Source organism: Prionailurus bengalensis, chromosome E4 (genome assembly GCF_016509475.1).
Source record: "Prionailurus bengalensis isolate Pbe53 chromosome E4, Fcat_Pben_1.1_paternal_pri, whole genome shotgun sequence".
In the NCBI taxonomy this organism is placed as follows: Eukaryota; Metazoa; Chordata; class Mammalia; order Carnivora; family Felidae; genus Prionailurus; species Prionailurus bengalensis.
In genome coordinates, this window is record NC_057360.1 from 19,223,328 (window position 1) to 19,241,500 (window position 18,173).

Sequence of the window (18,173 nt, forward strand, 5' to 3'; positions counted from 1 at the left end):
ATATAGTCAGAACATTTCATCCTAAAGCAGCAGAATACACATTCTTCTCCAGTGCACATGGAACATTATCCAGAACAGATCACATACTGGGACACAAATCAGCCCTCACAAGTATAAAAAGACTGAGTTCCTTACTGTGCATATTTTCAGGCCACAATGCTAGGAAACTCAAAATCAACCACGAGAAAAAAAGTGGAAAGATAACAAATACTTGGAGACTAAAGACCATCCTACTAAAGAATGAATGGCTGACCAAGAGAAAGGGGAAACTAAAAGTACATAGAAGCCAATGAAAATGGTAACACCACAGCCCAAAACTTCTGGGACACAGCAAAGGTGGTCATAAGAGGAAAGTATATAGCAATCCAGGCCTTCCTAAAGAAGGAAGAAAGGTCTTAGATACACAACATAACATTACACCTTAAAGAGCTGGATAAAGAAGAGCAAATATAACCCAAAACCAGCAGAAGACAGGAAATAAACATTAGAGCAGAAATCAATGCTATCAAAACCAAAAAAACAGAACAGATCAATGAAATCAGAAGCTGGTTCTTTGAAAGAATTAACAAAAGTGATAAACCACTAGCCAGTTTGATCAAAAGGAAACAGGACCCAAAGAAATAAAATTAAGAATGAAAGAGGAGAGATCACAACCAACACAGCAGAAATACAAACAATAATAAGAGAATATTATGAGCAATTACATGCCAATAAAATGGGCAATCTGGAAGAAATGGACAAATTCCTAGAAACATATACACTACCAAAACTGAAACAGGAAGAAATAGAAAATTTGAACAGACCTATAACCAGTAAAGAAATTGAATCAGTAATCAGAAATTTCCTAAAAAACAAGAGTCCAGGGCCAGATGGCTTTCCAGGGGAATTCTACTGAACATTTAAAGAAGAGTTAATACCTATTCTCTTGAAGCTGTTCCAAAAAAATAGAAATGGAAGGAAAAATTGCAAACTCTTTCTATGAAGCCAGCATTACCTTGATTCCAAAACCAGACAGAGACCCCACTAAAAACGAGAACCACAAACCAATTTCCCTGATGAACATGGATGCAAAAATCCTTAACAAGATATTAGCCAACCAGATCCAACAATACATTAAAAAAATTATTCACCACAACCAAGCAGGATTTATACCTGGGATGCAGGGCTGGTTCAATATCCACAAAACAATTAACGTGATTCATCACATCAATAAAAGAAAGAACAAGAACCACATGATCCTCTCAATAGATGCAAGAAAGCATTTGACAAAATACAGCATTCTTTCTTGATAAAAACCCTCAAGAAAGTAGAGACAGAAGGACATACCTCGAGATCATTAAAGCCATATACGAAAGACCCAATGCTAATATCATCCTCAATGGGGAAAAATTGAGAGCTTTCCCCTTAAGGTCAGGAACAAGACAGGGGATGTCCACTCTCACCACTGTTATTCAACACAGTATTGGAAGTCTTAGCCTCAGCGATCAGACAACACAAAGAAATAAAAGGCATCCAGGGGCGCCTGGGTGGCGCAGTCGGTTAAGCGTCCGACTTCAGCCAGGTCACGATCTCACGGTCCGTGAGTTTGAGCCCCGCGTCAGGCTCTGGGCTGATGGCTCAGAGCCTGGAGCCTGCTTCCGATTCTGTGTCTCCCTCTCTCTGCCCCTCCCCCGTTCATGCTCTGTCTCTCTCTGTCCCAAAAATAAATAAATGTTGAAAAAAAAATTAAAAAAAAAAAGGCATCCAAATTGGCCAGGAGGAGATCAAACTTTCACTTTTTGCAGATGACATGATCCTCTATATGGAAAACCCAAAAGATTCTGCCAAGAAACTACTAGAACTGATCCATGAATTCAGAAAAGACACAGGATATAAAATCAATCCACAGAAATCAGTTGCATTCCTATACACCAACAATGAAGCAACAGAAAGAGAAATCAAGGAATCGATCCCATTTACAGTTGCACAAAAAACTATAAAATACCTAGGAATAAATCTAACCAAAGAGGTGAAAAATCTACACACTGAAAACTATAGAAAGCTTATGAAAGAAATTGAATAAGACACAAAAAAATGGAAAAATATTCCATGCTCCTGGATAGGAAGAGCACATATTGTTAAAATATCAATATTACCCAAAGCAATCTACATACTTAATACAATACCTATCAAATAACACCAGCATTCTTCACAGACCTAAAAGAAACAATCCTAAAATTTGTATGGAACCAGAAAAGACCCCGAATATCCAAAGCAATCTGGGAAAAGAAAACCAAAGCAGGAGGTATCACAATCCACAATATATAGTTGTACAATATACACAACTATATATTGTATATAGTTCAATATACAAACTATATTGAATATAGTTTGTATTCAAGCTATATACAAAGCTGTAATCATCAAGACAGTATGGTACTGACACAAAAACAGACACTCAGATCAATGAAACAGAATAGAGAACCCAGAAATGGACCCACAAACGTATGACCAACTAATCTCTGACAAAGCAGGAAAGAACATCCAATGGAATAAAGACAGTCCCTTCAACAAATGGTGCTGTGAAAAATGGACAGTGACATGTAGAAAAATGAACCTGGATCACTTTCTTATACCATACACAAAAAGAAACTCAAAGTAGATGAAAGACCTAAATGTAAGACAGGAAGCCATCAGAATCCTCAAGGAGAAAGCAGGCAAAAACCTCTTTGACCTTGGCCACAGCAACTTCTTACTGAACACATCTCTGGAGGCAAGGGAAACCAAAGCAAAAATGAACTATTGGGACCTCATCAAAATAAAAAACTTCTGCACAGTGAAGGAAACAATCAGCAAAACTAAGAGGCAACCAATGGAATGGGAGAAGATAGCTGTAAATGACCTATCAGATAAAGGGTTAGTATCGAAAATCTATAAAGAACTTATCAAACTCAAACCCAAAAGACAAATAATCCAGCGATGAAACGGGCAAAACACATGAATAGACACTTCTTCAAAGAAGACATCTAGATGACCAATCGACACATGAAAAAATGCTCAACATCACTCATCATCAGGGAAATAGAAATGAAAACCATGATGAGCTACCAGCTCACACCTGTCAGAATGGCTAATATTAACAACTCAGGCAATAACAGATGTTGGCGAGGATGCAGAGAAAGAGGATTTCTTTTCCACTGCTGGTGGGAATGCAAACTGGTGCAGCCACTCTGGAAAACAGTGTGAAGGTTTCTCAAAAATTAAAAATACAACTACCCTACGACCCAGCAATTTCACTACTAGGTATTTTTCCAAGGGATACAGGTATGCTGTTTCAAAGAGGCATATGAACCCCAATGTTTATAGCAACACTATTGACAATAGCCAAAGTATGGCAAGAGCCCAAATGTCCATCGATGGATTAATGGATAAAGATGTGGTACATATATACAATGGAGTACTACTCGGCAATCAAAAAGAATGAAATCTTGCCATTTGCAACTATGTGGATGGAACTAGAGTGTATTATGCTAAGTGAAATTAGAAAAAGACAAATATATGACTTCACTCATATTAGACTTTAAGATACAAAACAGATGAACTTAAGGGAAGGGAAGCAAAAATAATATAAAATCAGGGAGGGGGATAAAACATAAGAGACTCTTAGAGAACAGAGGGTTGCTAGAGGGGTTGTGGAAGGGGAGATGGGCTAAATGGATAAGGGGATTAATGAATCTACTCCTGAAATCATTGTTGCACTATATGCTAACTTGAATGTAAATTAAAAAATAAATTCTTTTAAGAAATAAATAAATAAATAAATAAAAATTTACATGAATGCCTGCTATATAGTTACCAGTGTGCTAGGCACAGAGTTGCAATGATGACTGATATACAGTCAAATAGGAGAGAGAGATGGATACTTATAATTTCAAAATAATGAGCTGTTTGGGCATGACGGTAAGAACAAGACAGCATGATTGACAAAAGGGGATGATATGTTCTAGTTGATGGAGAAGGTGCAGTAGGAAGATAGAGTGTTAGTGGAAGGATAGGAGAAGCACACAAAAAGTCAATGGTCACTCTTTAGTTATGACATATAACTGGCTTGAAACAGAAGAAGGAATTGTGTAGGCACAAACTAAGTGAGTGACTGGTTCTTCATGAACAAATTCCTAAGTAATGATTACAGTTATTTCGTTGGTATTTCTTGACTATCTGATTTACTTTCCTAAAACATAAGAGCGACATTAGAATGACTTCTTCCATGGGACTTGATTTACTGAGTTTGATGATACTTGTGGTAAATTTTTCACTGTAATTTTCCCCTTCTAGCTTTTCCTAACATAATATTTACCTGAAAGAAATTGCAAAAAAAGATGTAATCACCTTGACTCAAGGCATGATACCCTTGATTTCCTGTCCTTTTATCTCTCCTGTAACGCTGCTCTGACCACAAATACCAGGAAATCTGAAGCAAACAAACACTGTGATGTTTGTGGGACATGTTCTTCTTGCAAGGTCTAAATGCAACTTCCTATATCTGGCCTGAAACATGATTCTTGCTGTTTACTTCTTCTTGTATTTCCCATGACAACTAAGATTCCAGTTTGATTTTAGACCAAACTGCATTAGACCATCTACAATGGGGAGTTCATACGAGAAACAAGGGTAATCTCTCTGTAGCCAGAGATCCATTCATTTTAGAGTGAGGCAAGGGTAAAATCAGAGCCACAGGCTAAAAGCCCCATGCCCATAATTTTCTCCTTTATTCGCTTTTTCTGTGATGCACTTGGAAACATGCTCATGCACTGATGAACAATTGTACTCTGCATTTTGCATTCTGCTTTGTTTGTGGAGACCTGGAGAGATTTGTGGACACTGGGATAAATTATGTGAGGTGATGTGACTATTCTTTACTGTTCCGGGTGATGAGAGCAGGAAGCCCATGGACATCTAGAGAAATTATTTTCAGAAAATGAGCAGTGGTGGTGGATCATGTGATGAACTCTGGGCACAGAAATAAATTATGGTCTGAAACAGCCTGGACATTCGTTATTCCTGATGGAGCTAGGCCCTCATTTGGGTTTGGAGATTGTTGTGATGTATGTACCTCAAGCAGAAAATTTCTCAACCCTTTGTTACAAAATGAACTCACGAGCTGCAGGTAAGGTATGAGCCACTGATCATCCAAAATTTGAGAGCTGTTTTCCTTGCTCTCATTTCCATATTTACGATATACTGGAGAAGGGTTCTGAAAATTAACCCCTTCACTGATCATTAAGCCATAGTAAACTCTTAGACTGCATTACAGGAATTTTAGAGTCCCTCTAAATTCATGAATCCAGTTATGCACAAAAATTTCTCACAAGGATAATTTGAGGGGCTTTTCTTTCAAGGGACATAATAAAAACAACAGATCTTATCTTTCATTGGATAAAGCCATTAAAAAATTGAGCATTTCATTTGGCGCCATGGTAGCTGCATAATGAACCAATTAGAAGATGTCCTGTCTTGATTACATGATAAAAGCCTAGATAATTCTCTGATGTTGACTTTTCATGAATCGTGGCTTCCATCACAGAAAAGCTATTTAAAATATCCAAAATAGAAAGTTTCCGTTTTCTGGCACAGAACAACATCCTTTTCTTTCTTCCTTTCCTGATTACAACAATCTCAAGGCACAGCACATTTTATTTCTATCAATTTGGATCTCATTTCTGGCCTCATGCCCACTGGGCCTGGTTATGTTAAGGGCATTTTGGAATGTGTTAAGCGGCAGGTGTAATCACTTGCATTTTTATACCTCTGAACATGGTTCAGAAGGGATCCCCAGCATCAGTCTCCTGGATCCTTGGCCCAGGGTTGTGGTATGGCAGGACGTGACTGGCTTGCTCAATAAAGGTCACCTAGCTCTGTATAACTTTGTGTCAGGAGATTCTTAGATGCCAATTTTGACTTAAGAATTTAGCTTTAGGAAATGAGTTGATTTCGTTTTCTGATGTTCTGCTAAAGATGCCATCCTGAGTCTCTAATATGTTAAAGCAGTGCCTAATAGTCAGCAGAAGGACCACTGTCAGCATCCAACTGTTGTGTCTAATAGGGAAAGCTGGATACTCTCTAAATGTGGACTCTGTGTCACTTGGGAGGCTTGCCTGACTGCTTCCTTTCCAATTCAAACATGTACCTTATAATGTTTTCCTTGGGAGCCGAAAACAACAGTGAATAAGCAAATCCTCTGTTGGGGCTGAGTGAGTGGCAAACCTCATAAAGAAAAAGATGATATGAGCCTTATATGGAACACTTAACTCTGAGCTGACTGCTACAATACTGGGGTGTGTGATCTCTAGAAGCATCTTCCCCTGGCTTATCTGGGAGTACACATGACCTGGGGCTGGCTTATCAGTCAGTCCTACTGTGACCTCATAGAGATCACTGATAGCTAATGTTAAATACCTAGGTGGTACCCACAGCAATTTGGCCTCAGTGGCCAAGGACTCAACTAGAATGGTGTGATTCACTACCTAAGCTCATGGCAGTGAGCTTAGGAAGTAGCTAAAATCACAGGGAGCATGCACAACAGCGTGGGAAAGAGTTGTAGAGCAAGATGCACAGGATTTGGGTTTTGACTACAGCATTTACCATCTGGGTGACCTAAGGCAAGCCTTCCTAATGTTTGATTTTCTCATCCATCCAATCACTTGTTTGACAAATACATATTTACCAACTACTCAGTGTGATGTGCTACAGTAGTGACCAGGAAGCAAGAACAAAGTTGCACAGAGCCTGCAGTCTAGTTGGGGGAGACAATGAACAAAATAAATAGGCAAAACAAAATATGTTTGGTAAGAATGATATTGGAATAAAGCAATACCTATTTCTTAGAATTGCTATGCAGATTATATGAAATAATATCTGGCCCTAAACAAGCTCTAATATTGCAAGAGACACTATCATTAGCAAAGTACTGATAGGAAACAAATTATTTCTGATTGAAGTCCATCTTCTCCAACAAGTTTATAATCTATTAAATTGGGGGAAGCAAGAGTCCAAAAGGACCAAACAGATCACACAAAATATGACCTATATAGGATCACTACTCTGTCCTAGGCTCTCACAACCTTCCTCTTTCTCTCTTTCCATGAACTTGAAGATTCAGGTCTTCTCGAAACCTGCCATAACCCACCCAGGACAAGACAAAGGTTCCTCTTCTCTGCCACTGATGGCTAAGTAGAATGGAGTCTCCTCTTACAACATGATGGATAACAAGCTTTGCATCCTTTTCATTTAATCTGTTTTTCTGCTATTTCCATATAAAATCAGTTATTTCATAATAATTACAAAAATTAATAAACTTGGGGAACTTACAAGGCCTCCAGCAGCACTGTCCCCGATCTGTGTTTCTGACTTCAGAGGTACTCAGGGACTGAACAACCCCAATCCTATTCTTTTTCCTCAACACCCTACCCTCTTTCTCCTTCCATTTTCCGGGTCCTTTAGACCTTTGCTACTCAAACTATGGTCCGTGGACCAGGAACACCAGCATTATCTGAGAGCTTGTTAAAGATTCAGAGCCTCACAAAGTATGGAAAGAGCCCAAAGGTCCACTGACTGATGAATGGATAAAGAAGATGTGGAGATATATAAATACATAGAGATATAGATAGATAGATATAGATATATATAGATATCTATACACACACACACACACACACACACACACACACACAGTGGAACTATTCTAGTGTCCCTTTGTCTTAGTAAATTGCAGGATTTCCCATCTCAGGATGTCCCTTGTTCCATGTTTCATATGGGAAGAATCACCTCACAGTATAAACTCGCAGGAAATCCAGGCATCAGAGAAGCCAGAAGCCTAGCAAGGCACAACTGTGTACAGAGTACTACTTGGGGTTCAAAAAGAAAGAAATCTTGCCATTTGCAACAATGTGGATGGAACTAGAGTGTGTTATGCTAAGTGAAATATGTCAGAGAAAGACAAATATCATGATTTCATCTATATGTGGAATTTAAGAAACAAAACAGATGAACATAGGGGAAAGGAAGCAAAAATAAGATAAAAACAGAGAAGGGAGACAAACTATAAGAGACTCTTAATTATAGAGAATAAACTGAGAGTTCCTGGCAGGGTGGTGGGTGGGGGATGGACTAAATGGGTGACTGGTATTAAGAAGGGCACTTGTTGGGATGAGCACTGGGCATTATATGTAAGTAATGAATCACCAGATTCTATTCCTGAAATCATTATTACACTATATGTTAACTAATGTGGATTTAAATTTTAAAAAATTCAGAGGCTCAGAGCTGCTAAATAAAAATTCTCATTTTAACAAGGTCCTCTGGAGATTTGTATGCACACTGACATTCAAGGAGCACTGCTAGGTTTCTCTGTCTTGCAGAGTGAAGACAGGATAGCAGGTGTCAAAAAATGATTATGATGATAATAGTAAAAACAATCACAGCATGACTACTACTACTGCTACTAACAACAACAACAGGATTTACTGAGAGTATACTACTTGAAAGGACCACACTAAGGGCTTTCTGTTCATTAGCTCCTTTAACTACTACCTATTCTAGTGTCCCTTTGTCTTAGTGAATTGCAGGATTTCCCATCTCAGGATGTCCTTTGTTCCATGTTTCATATGGGAAGAATCACCTCACAGTATAGACTCGCAGGAAATCCAGGCATCAGAGAAGCCAGAAGCCTAGCAAGGCACAATGTCCACACAAATAGCAATGGGGAGAGCTTTCAGAGTGACCAGAAAAGCAGGCAGCCATGGGGAGAGTCACCAGAACTAGGGTGTGAGAGCAGGGCCAAACAGGAAGGACAGAGGAAGCTAGGCTCTGGGAACAAGCAAAGGATTGCTAGAGAGGCAGCCTGTTCCAGGTCCACTGCCATTACTATCCCTTACCCTTCTGAGTCCATCTCAAGAAAGCTCAACCTTCTACCTACAAGATAATAACATCTAGATACACACACACCCCACCCTGATTGCAAGTATTTAGGCAGAGTCAAAGAAGGGCAGGAAACAAACAGCTCCTTCTGACTGAGATGGGACTAGACTGCAGATCCAGATCCATGTACCAGCCTTGTAAGGATAAAAGCCCCAGGGATTGCGGGATGCTGCAGGAGACTGTGATTGAGCAGATAACTAGGGCCATAATATGAGGAAGCCACGGTTGTATGTCAGTCTTCACATGCATCAGACTGTGGTGGTCCACATCCACAGACACATCCTTGAAAGTCGCTTCACTGTCCTAAAACCAAGAATACCTGGGGACAGAAGAATTGAGTGGGAAAGTGGCCACAAATGGGCACAAGTGCTCCCCAATACTGTGTATGTCCTACCCGAGGGCCAGCAGTATTTTCTTCCTATATGAAAGACAATCAAATTAGATCACGGGTTCCCTGAAGTTGGGGAGTAAATATTCTTTCAGCTCAGCAGGACCTGGTACAATGACTAACGCATCACAGAAAATGAGTGTCTGATCATTAAACAGGAGAAACAAAGACTCATTTCTGGACTAAGCTGGGTAAAAGGGTTAACTTTGCAATGCCTATACCTAAGTCTCTTTTTACTCAAGATTTTCCCACTGTTCAAATAAAGAAAAATGAAGGCCAAAGAGGACATTATCTCTACCTCCTTGGATCTTGAAAGCTGTTTTCCTACTGCTGTTACAGCCCTACACAATTGACACGACTATGTCATATATGTATGTTAACTCCTCTTTATACTGTAAGCTCATTATGAGGAAGGACAAGCTTGATCTTCCTTACATCCCATCACATACAGGACAATGTCTAGAACAAAACAGAGACCCAGCAAGTAACTGTTGAAGTGGAACTGACTTTGAATTCTGGACCCTCTGACTAGCTTGAACCTAAAGGCCAGCTGTGATAAACTCCACTCTAGATTACATCTCTTCTCAAGACATTGTCTTCTAGATCATTGATCTCTGCTCATAGATATGAATGGGTTTCAGCAACATCTAATATCAGGACTGTTGCTGGGAGTGAAACCTACACTCATCTGGGCCATCAATCATGATCTCATATGCTTAAACCAAATGATGTATTGATCCTGACTGCCTGGAAATACACTTGACAAGGACTAGGTGACATTTCAAAGGAGGGACAAGATATTTTCAAGTCAATTAGAAGCATCAGAATATTCAATGCACAGAGGAGGAGCTTACCTCAAAGGAGCAGCCCCTGAGAATGTGAATTAAACCCCCTCTGATACACCAAATCCTCCAGTACCCTCCAACATCTAAGAGATATGGTTGCCTGCCTCATCACACATGCCACCATAAAGGTCCATGGGTTTCTGCACCAGATCTATAAAATGCAAAGTGGTTGCGATTGTCAGGAAAAATGTAGAGAATATTCACTCACATGGAATCCCAATCTAAGCACCTAAAAATCTTAGGTTTGGAAGATGGTTGCTTTGACTTGATAAATAAAACATAATCCCTTCTGTTTCTAAAGCACTCTGTACTTCTCAGACAACTTTAGTCTCTCATTTAATCTCAGTGGCACCTACTATAATCCTGTAAGAAAGACCAGGCTATCATAATTATGCTCAGATGAGAGGTGAGGAAATTGGAGTCTAAAAAAGATATACTGACTTGGTCAAATTCACCCGATTAGATAGTGTCTGACTTTCAACTAGAATCAGACTATCCCAGGGATCTTTCCATTTAACCTTACAAGCTTCAACTCTGACTAGGGTGGGGGAAGAAAGCTTTAGGAAAGGCAAGATACTCCAGGGGATTTCAATTCTGTACATGAGTTTAAAACAAGGGATTGGAAGGGTCATTCATTAGGTCTTCCTGTAGCTTTAATGCCAGACTTACAGTGAGGTAGACAGAGTCCTGCCCTAGAAAAGAGGAGAACTCCTGAGCCTGGATTTCCAAAGACAAGTCAATTACCCAGGGGCGGATTCAGGCTTTACTGAGCCTAAAGCTTATAAATTTGGGAATTTATGTTTTAGAAAAGAATATAAAATGACAAACTCAAAGTTAAGTGTGAAAGTAAATATCTGTAGAATGAGAAAATAAATCACAATAAAGCATATATTTTTAAAAGCTAACAAATACCACAAATAGCAAAAGTTTTCAGATTTTAAAAAGTAAAATACTATTATTAATTGCTTGACAAATCTCTGCATTGCTTCTCTTTTCATACATTATTAAATGCAAAATCACCTCTTCATATGGCAGTTTTAAGTTTCTATAGAGAGAACAGAAAGACAATTTAATCTTTCCTCTACATAGTTGGTGAGCATTTATTAATAATTTATAGAAGTTTCTTCAAGCTTCATACTTGTAATTAGTAATGCCGTGTACATTTTTAGTATTGTTGGAAAACTTGGGAAAACTTCTGCCAAGTTTCTCTCATATGTGAATATGTGAGCTGAAAGATTTAAAAGATTTTTCCATAGACTAGCTTCTAACTGTCCATTTCAAAACTTGTTTCTCCTCTACTAACTACACACATCCAGTACCAGGCAAAACAGCACATCTTCATATCATGATAGGACTTCCAGGCCTACAACTCTGGAGGCTGGCGATGGCACAGCAGGTGGCAAAAATATTCCTGGCAGCCATTCCTATACTGGGGCAGCTGGCAATAACATAACTATGCGTGGAACCTATATTATCATACCCACTAAACACAAACGAGATGGCTCACCGCAGCTTCTCCTTAACGGAATTCCAAAATGCCCACAGACATTGCAACATCTCCCTGCACAAGGGAAGCGAAACAGAGGGGAACTTGGAGTTGAAAGAGACAGCAATCTTAAGCAACTGCACTAAAAACATAAACAAAACAAAAACAAAAACTTTTCTATTCAAAACGTATAATCACATGAATATGTTACCAAGGTCTCTCCCAGATCCTTTGAAAGGGTCTCTGCTAGAGAGACACTCTGCAAATGTCCCTTTTGCCCACTGGTGTTCTTGCCTATCGATCAGAGGAGGCAGCCAATCATTTCTACTCGTTTAAGAAGACGTAGGACTGACCTAGATTAGAGATGACTTCACAGGGACTAAAGGGGTTCTTACATCCTGGTCCACAATGTCTGGTATCTGCCACACCCATCCTCAGCTGGAGGTGCAGGATCAAATGGGATCAGCTGAATACTGTGTGGGGTACAGAAAGCACTTAGAACTGCTTGAAGACAGAACAAATTAAACACAAGTCAAACACAAAGAATACAAAAAGGCTGTTTTGTAGACTCCCTGGAGTCTGCTATTAAGCCTTCTCCGCTCTGGTACTGAAAGGCTGGTCAATTAATCCCACCGCACCCTGGCATCCTGGCTTCCATGTCTCTCCAGTGTCCAGGCTTTAATGCAGATCTGGATAATGGCTCTCTCCTCCCTGCAACCAGGCCAGGCAGCCTCATGGCGCTTTACTCCAACAAATCTCCGACAGCGCCAGTAACTGCTGCCACTCACTGCTTCTTTAAGGGTCTTAACAAAACTTGCTTAATCCTCCTGGCATGGAACCCAGCTGCAGCGGGGCAGGTTTTATGGAGTGTGTAATCACAGGATTTTGTACCCATCGTTACAGGGCTCCAGCTTCCTTAGCGTGACGTGTGCCACCCCCACTGCCCTGTGCACTGCAGGGCAGTCCCTAGCACTGCTCTGCTCTGCTCCTCTCCCTACCGCTGCTGCGCAGTGTGGACTGAGTTTTGTGTTATTCTGTGCAGAGTGCAGAACAGGGAGGGAGAGGGAAAGGGAAATAAACAGGGAAGGAAGACAGATGTCGAAAAGACAAAGGCAGAGATAAAGTGAAGAAAAAGTTAGAGAAAACTGTATCGAGTCCCTAAGGAAATCAGATGGAGATGTTCTTTTAGCTCAGCCAAAGGAAAGAGTGAGCTTGTGTTTTTAAGCCCGCAGGCTGTTGGCAAGGAAAATAAACCTCCTAACAGACCCTGAATCTGATGGTAGCAAGGAGGAAAGGATAGGAAAGTGAGGACAGTTGAGTGGGAGAGTTGGGAGAGACCCCTAAAGAATCCTAGAAGAATACTTTGAAAGCAGAGTGTTGTTTTACTCAGGAACGCTTGGCACTGACTTCAGCCATTGACTTTTCCATTACAGGTTGTGATCAGTGAAATAAACCAGCATTTACATTAATGTAGAGATCAAATGGATGAATCCTGAGTGTATTGTAGCCTGGGGAGGTAGGAACTTCATGGCATGCCAAACTCAATGGTTATTATTGTCACGGATATCATCAACAATACCACTTTCATCATTATTGCTCTTTTAAATGAGAAAACTCTTCAAGAATAGGCTCCTGTAATTCTAACTTCCCTCCCCACCTTGTGTCTTCTGCTTTAACAGACCCCAGGGCACAGCAGCACAGACATCTTCCCCATGTAGCTCTCCGTGCTCTCCCCTTGCCCTTCAAAGTTCTTCCATATATGTGATTGTGTGGATTCTGGTGTGACATCAAACCATGGAGTTGTAGGGAGAAACAAGACAAAAGGACAAAGAGAAAAGACCAAGAAAAAAGCAACAGAATTTAAACATAGAATTGCCTGAAACGTACAAGCACTGTTTATCTAGGTCCTCAGAAACCATATGCAGATCACATGCAAATGAACCCATGGCCCTCTTAACTAATTTGCTACACCTGGATGTGGCTCTTGGGGAAAACCTAATGGAGACACCTGCTATGAACACTGAAGGAATAGTCCCCTTGGTAGTATTTCACCCCTTCTGTTTCTGCTACCAATTTTAACTAGGGGAAGTAATGAGCTGGTGCAAAACAATAACTAAGAGCTGGGGGGGAAAATGTAACCATTGAATTTCATTCAAACTGTCATTATTTTGTGCTGAGAAATTACCAGAGGGCATCGACCTACCCATCAAACCTCAAAATGCAAAACACACTTCACATCCTATGCAAGGGACTTAAGGCAAATTAGAGGTACCAGTGTTTCCAGGGTCTCCCTTTCGTGATGGGAAAGAAGGGGCCCTGTTTCTGCTGTCTGGGATAGGGGAAGGAGTGTCAGCCTTCATCTCCCAGCTAGCTCCCAGCAGTCAGCAGGGGGGCCAGGGGAAACAGTTGGACCAAGCCGGCTTCTTGTTTGGAACTTTCTCTGATCTTGGACTGAGCGACAGGTCTGTGATGTTCCCACACTGCGGTAGGAGAAAGCAAATTATGCTCCCTCCTTCATCTGCCTGCCCCACGCTGGAGGGGCTGCTATCAGGGTCTTCTGCACTAACTTCCCAGCTGAGCCCTTTCCTTGAAGTCTCCCACCCACCTGGCTCCTGCGGAGAGGTTGGTCTTTTAGGCTGAGGATGATTCAGGACCAGACAGTCTCAAATTTCCCAAAGATTCAAATGAAGAAGGGGGAGCAGGGATGAAAAGGAGGAATACATGTACAGCAAAGGGGACACTTAATAGGTACTTGAAAGAGGCTTTTGCAACATTAATACATTTTTCATCCTCTAAACATGACTTCCTATATGTGTGGACCATGTAAGATTTGGGGTCCATTTCCCAGAACAGAAAATGGGAAAACATGTTTGTGTGTGTGTGGTCACAGGAACACTATCCTCAAGTCCCCAGGCGGCAGTCTTATGGGAATTCACGGGGTTCACTTCTCTATCTCAATCTGTATCAGTCAGGGTTCAAAGAAGCAGAACCACTAGGATTGTTGATAGGCAGGCAGACAGACAGAGAGAGGGACAGACAGGTTTAGTACAGGGATTGGACTTTATGCAACCTGAAACCTGGTTAAATAGGTTTCTTCTATCTTCACAGCTGATGCTAGAGCTTGGAGACCGTGGGGCGGGCAGGCAGTCAGAAGGGTGGGGGAAAGTAAGAACCAGCAGGAACTCAGAAACCACAGGATGGACTGATTCCTGCCTCTAGCCTTGGTGATGTGGCTCTCCTAAAGCCAGGCTCCTTTATCACGGAGCCAAACACACACATCTGGCCTTAGAGTCAGGGAGACTGGAAAATCCAGAAGAGGGTGCGGCACCTGTAGGCCCAGTGGCTGCTTGGAGCTAACAACGTACAGGAGCTACATAATGGCCGCTGCTTCACTTGCACCCCCCAATTCTCACTCATGAATCTTGCCTGTGGCTTACCTTTGCAAGAAACTTACAGGAAAGGGAGTTCTAGGAAATTTAGTTTGACCTGCCCAAGTCTACACATTGCAAAGCCACCACACCATCTAAAGTCTCTCTCTTGGCAACGATTAGGCTCCAGGCTTAGCTTCTGCCAGCAGACAGGTTCTTGTCACAAGCAGGAGTTCTAGGCTTGCAGCACTGGCCCCTAAAAGGGCTGGAGGAAGGACACAGAAGCACAGCTGAGCGACCGAGTTTACAGAGTCACCTAAACATGCCAAGGGCCAGAGATGGAGAGGGGAGCCTGGCCTGACACAGCCTTCACTCCTCTCCTTCCCCAGCCCCAGGGCACTTGCACCAGTGAAGTGACTATATACTGCCATCTTGCCAACCTCACTGGCAGATGTTGTGGTCTCCTCCTGGGCTGGGGACTTGTTCATCATTCAACTCTGACTGCTAGAGAAAGAGGCTACAGATTTTCTGGAAGACACAAACAGGAAGGCTCTCTTCATCCCTAATTTTCACTTTGATAGTGGGTTTCAATGCAGGGACTTGCAATCAGCTGGGTTCTACTAGTGCTACTGTGGAAACGAAGGAAAATTGCCTGGGGTTGGATAAAAAGGAGCTAGATGTTCCGGCCCCATGTTGGCATGCACAGAGATTATTAAACTCATTAACTGAACTAGGGCTTTGCCAGGACCCCAGGCAAGTGTGTGGGACTGAGCACACGCATGACTCATAAGAGAATGAGTGCATCCAAAAGGTGACAGTGATGGTTGGAGAAGAGGTGGGTAGCTAATCCCTGACACTCCTTTCAGTGAGGCAGGGCTCAGAAATGCCCCCCTTTCCTGGACAGCCCTGTGGGAATGTCAGCCACTCAATCCTAGAAAGGCCTGTTTCAGCACAACAGACGTGCACCCCCGTGCTGATGCTCAATCTAACTTACCAGATGGCATTGAAAAGTCACAGCTTCCGTTTATCTTACCCTGACAAGGTTGCAGAAGGGTAGAAATGAAACACTTCTTCCAAGTGAAATAGTGTCTGTTCTGGCCCCGGGAGGCTTCCTTCCAACACAAAAGTGCGGAGGCTTGCATGTGCATGTGTGCACGTGTCTGTGTGCTGTGTGAGCAGGAGGCTGGGGCAGGGATGGGACAAAGTGTGATCCCAAAACCCTACTCTCTTCTTGTGTCCTTGAAAACTCTAACGCTGAAAACCAAATAGCCTAGGTCACAGAACGGGCACACAGACCAGTCTTCACATGCATCAGGTAAAAAACAAATTAAGTGTACAAGTAGTTAATTCAAAATCAGTCTTCACAGGCTAGAATGTCAGCAGTGTATCTTAATCAGGGGCATCAAGAAAGTCAAGCAGCCAGGACAAAGATGGCCCCAGGTTGGAGCTCTGTTCTCACTGATACAGTACCTTCAATTATCAAGTCGTGGTACACTGCTGTAAATTAGGAGTTGCTCTGCAAAAGCAGTTCAGGGGAGCTGGTCAAGATCATCAGAGATGCTAGAGCTAAAAGTGATACTAGGAGAGACTAAGAAATCAGTGAACTGTGGCAGAATAGACAGTGAGAGGTACAGAAAGCACAACTAGCTTAGTCTCTACTTCCAGGGAATGACAGGGCAGATCCCTAGCCTCGGTTTCCTCACCTGTAATATCAAGATAACCTATCTCTATCCCAGGGTTTCTCCCCAAATAACTAAGCAAGTATGCATAAACATGTATACCCGATTTAAAAAAATAAAGCTAATATTTGAGACCTTCCAAATGTCCGTAATAGCTCTCATTCTATTCATTAGTTATTTGATTCTTTGTTTCATTTTACATATGAGGAAACTGAATCTCAACAGGTTAAGAATCCTGTACAAAGTCACACCAATAATAAACAGAAAGAAAGGCTAAGATTTCAAGTCAGGCTGCTGACATCAGAGACCACCTGTTCATCTTCTTCCATTCTGCTTGCCTTTCAATGCCATGATTGGCCATAGTCAACCAAAAGCATTTCCCCATTCACACTTCTGGGTTCAGGCTTTCTCAGCTCTGGGACTTTGCAGAAATGTAAGTACAGTAAGTTTGATATTCCCATCACAGTGTTATGAAAGCTGCATCTCTGTTGTAGCTTACCTGAGCCTGGATTTCAAAACTTTTGCCTGCCACAACCTGCTCTTTAACCTTCAATTCTGGACCCTATATGTGCCTCTTGGAAGAATAAGTTCTTAATTATATTCTTGCCTGAGACCTCCTAGACATTCTTCCAGGGGCAGAATCTACTAACACTGACCCGTAAGTCTTTCTGAGACTCAGCCTTGCCTCTTAGGGTAGCTAACATCTTGTTTCTTCCAATACCATAGATAAATGCATTCTGGGTCATGCATTCTTTGTGTCTGGCCCAGCAAAAACATTAGAGCCTCTGTACTGGGCTTGGTCCCAGTATAAGAAATCCTACTCCTTCTTCTTGATAATCCATGTAGACTGGCAGGGGAGGTATCCACTGAGCACCAAGCTTGAGCCACTGTGAAGAAAGCTGATCCTTGCATTGGTCAGGGCAGGAGGAGAATGTAGCCAAATTTTGGCATCATTAAACCGGTCAACCAGCTGCAAGACATTACCAGCTGCTGTGTTAATCATTAATGAGGCAGACAGTGCCTGTTGCCTGTGTAGTGAACCAAACATTATGACTTGGGTTTTCATTTCATTTAAAATTAACTCGCTGAAGGAAGAATCGGCCTCCAGCTTGTGAGAGACGGAGCTGTTGGCACCAAGAGGGGACTGGCAGGCCAGAAGCACAAAAGGAACATAAAGTCCTCACTGACATGATCCAACTGTTTGTATGCGGGCCGTGTCTTCTAATTCAATTCGATCTCAGCTCCTCAAACCTGCCGATCAAAATATTTCTGTGTTCCCAAGCAGAGCCTCCACGTGTCACAGCTCCTTTCCACTGTGGCATGTGCTGATGGCTCTCTAAATTACTTTTACTATGGCTTCAAAACTAGGCCAAGTGCGCCCACTTGGGAGCGGTCCCACTCTGTATTTTGGGGTTGTATTTTCTTATTCAAAAAAAAGATAAGTGATTTTGA

General features: G+C 41.7%; 1 long non-coding RNA gene across 1 annotated transcript in view; it reads right to left on the bottom strand.

The window, feature by feature from the left end:
* The window catches only part of LOC122476264, a 352,279-nt gene extending 339,663 nt beyond the window's left edge, over nt 1–12,616 (bottom strand). Inside the window, exons 1-2 of the long non-coding RNA XR_006295433.1 lie at nt 12,313–12,616; nt 12,028–12,147 (exon numbers count right to left, since the gene is read on the bottom strand). This is a non-coding gene — a long non-coding RNA (uncharacterized LOC122476264). The remainder of the gene's footprint in view (nt 1–12,027; nt 12,148–12,312) is intronic.
* Nucleotides 12,617–18,173: the final 5,557 nt, after the last annotated feature.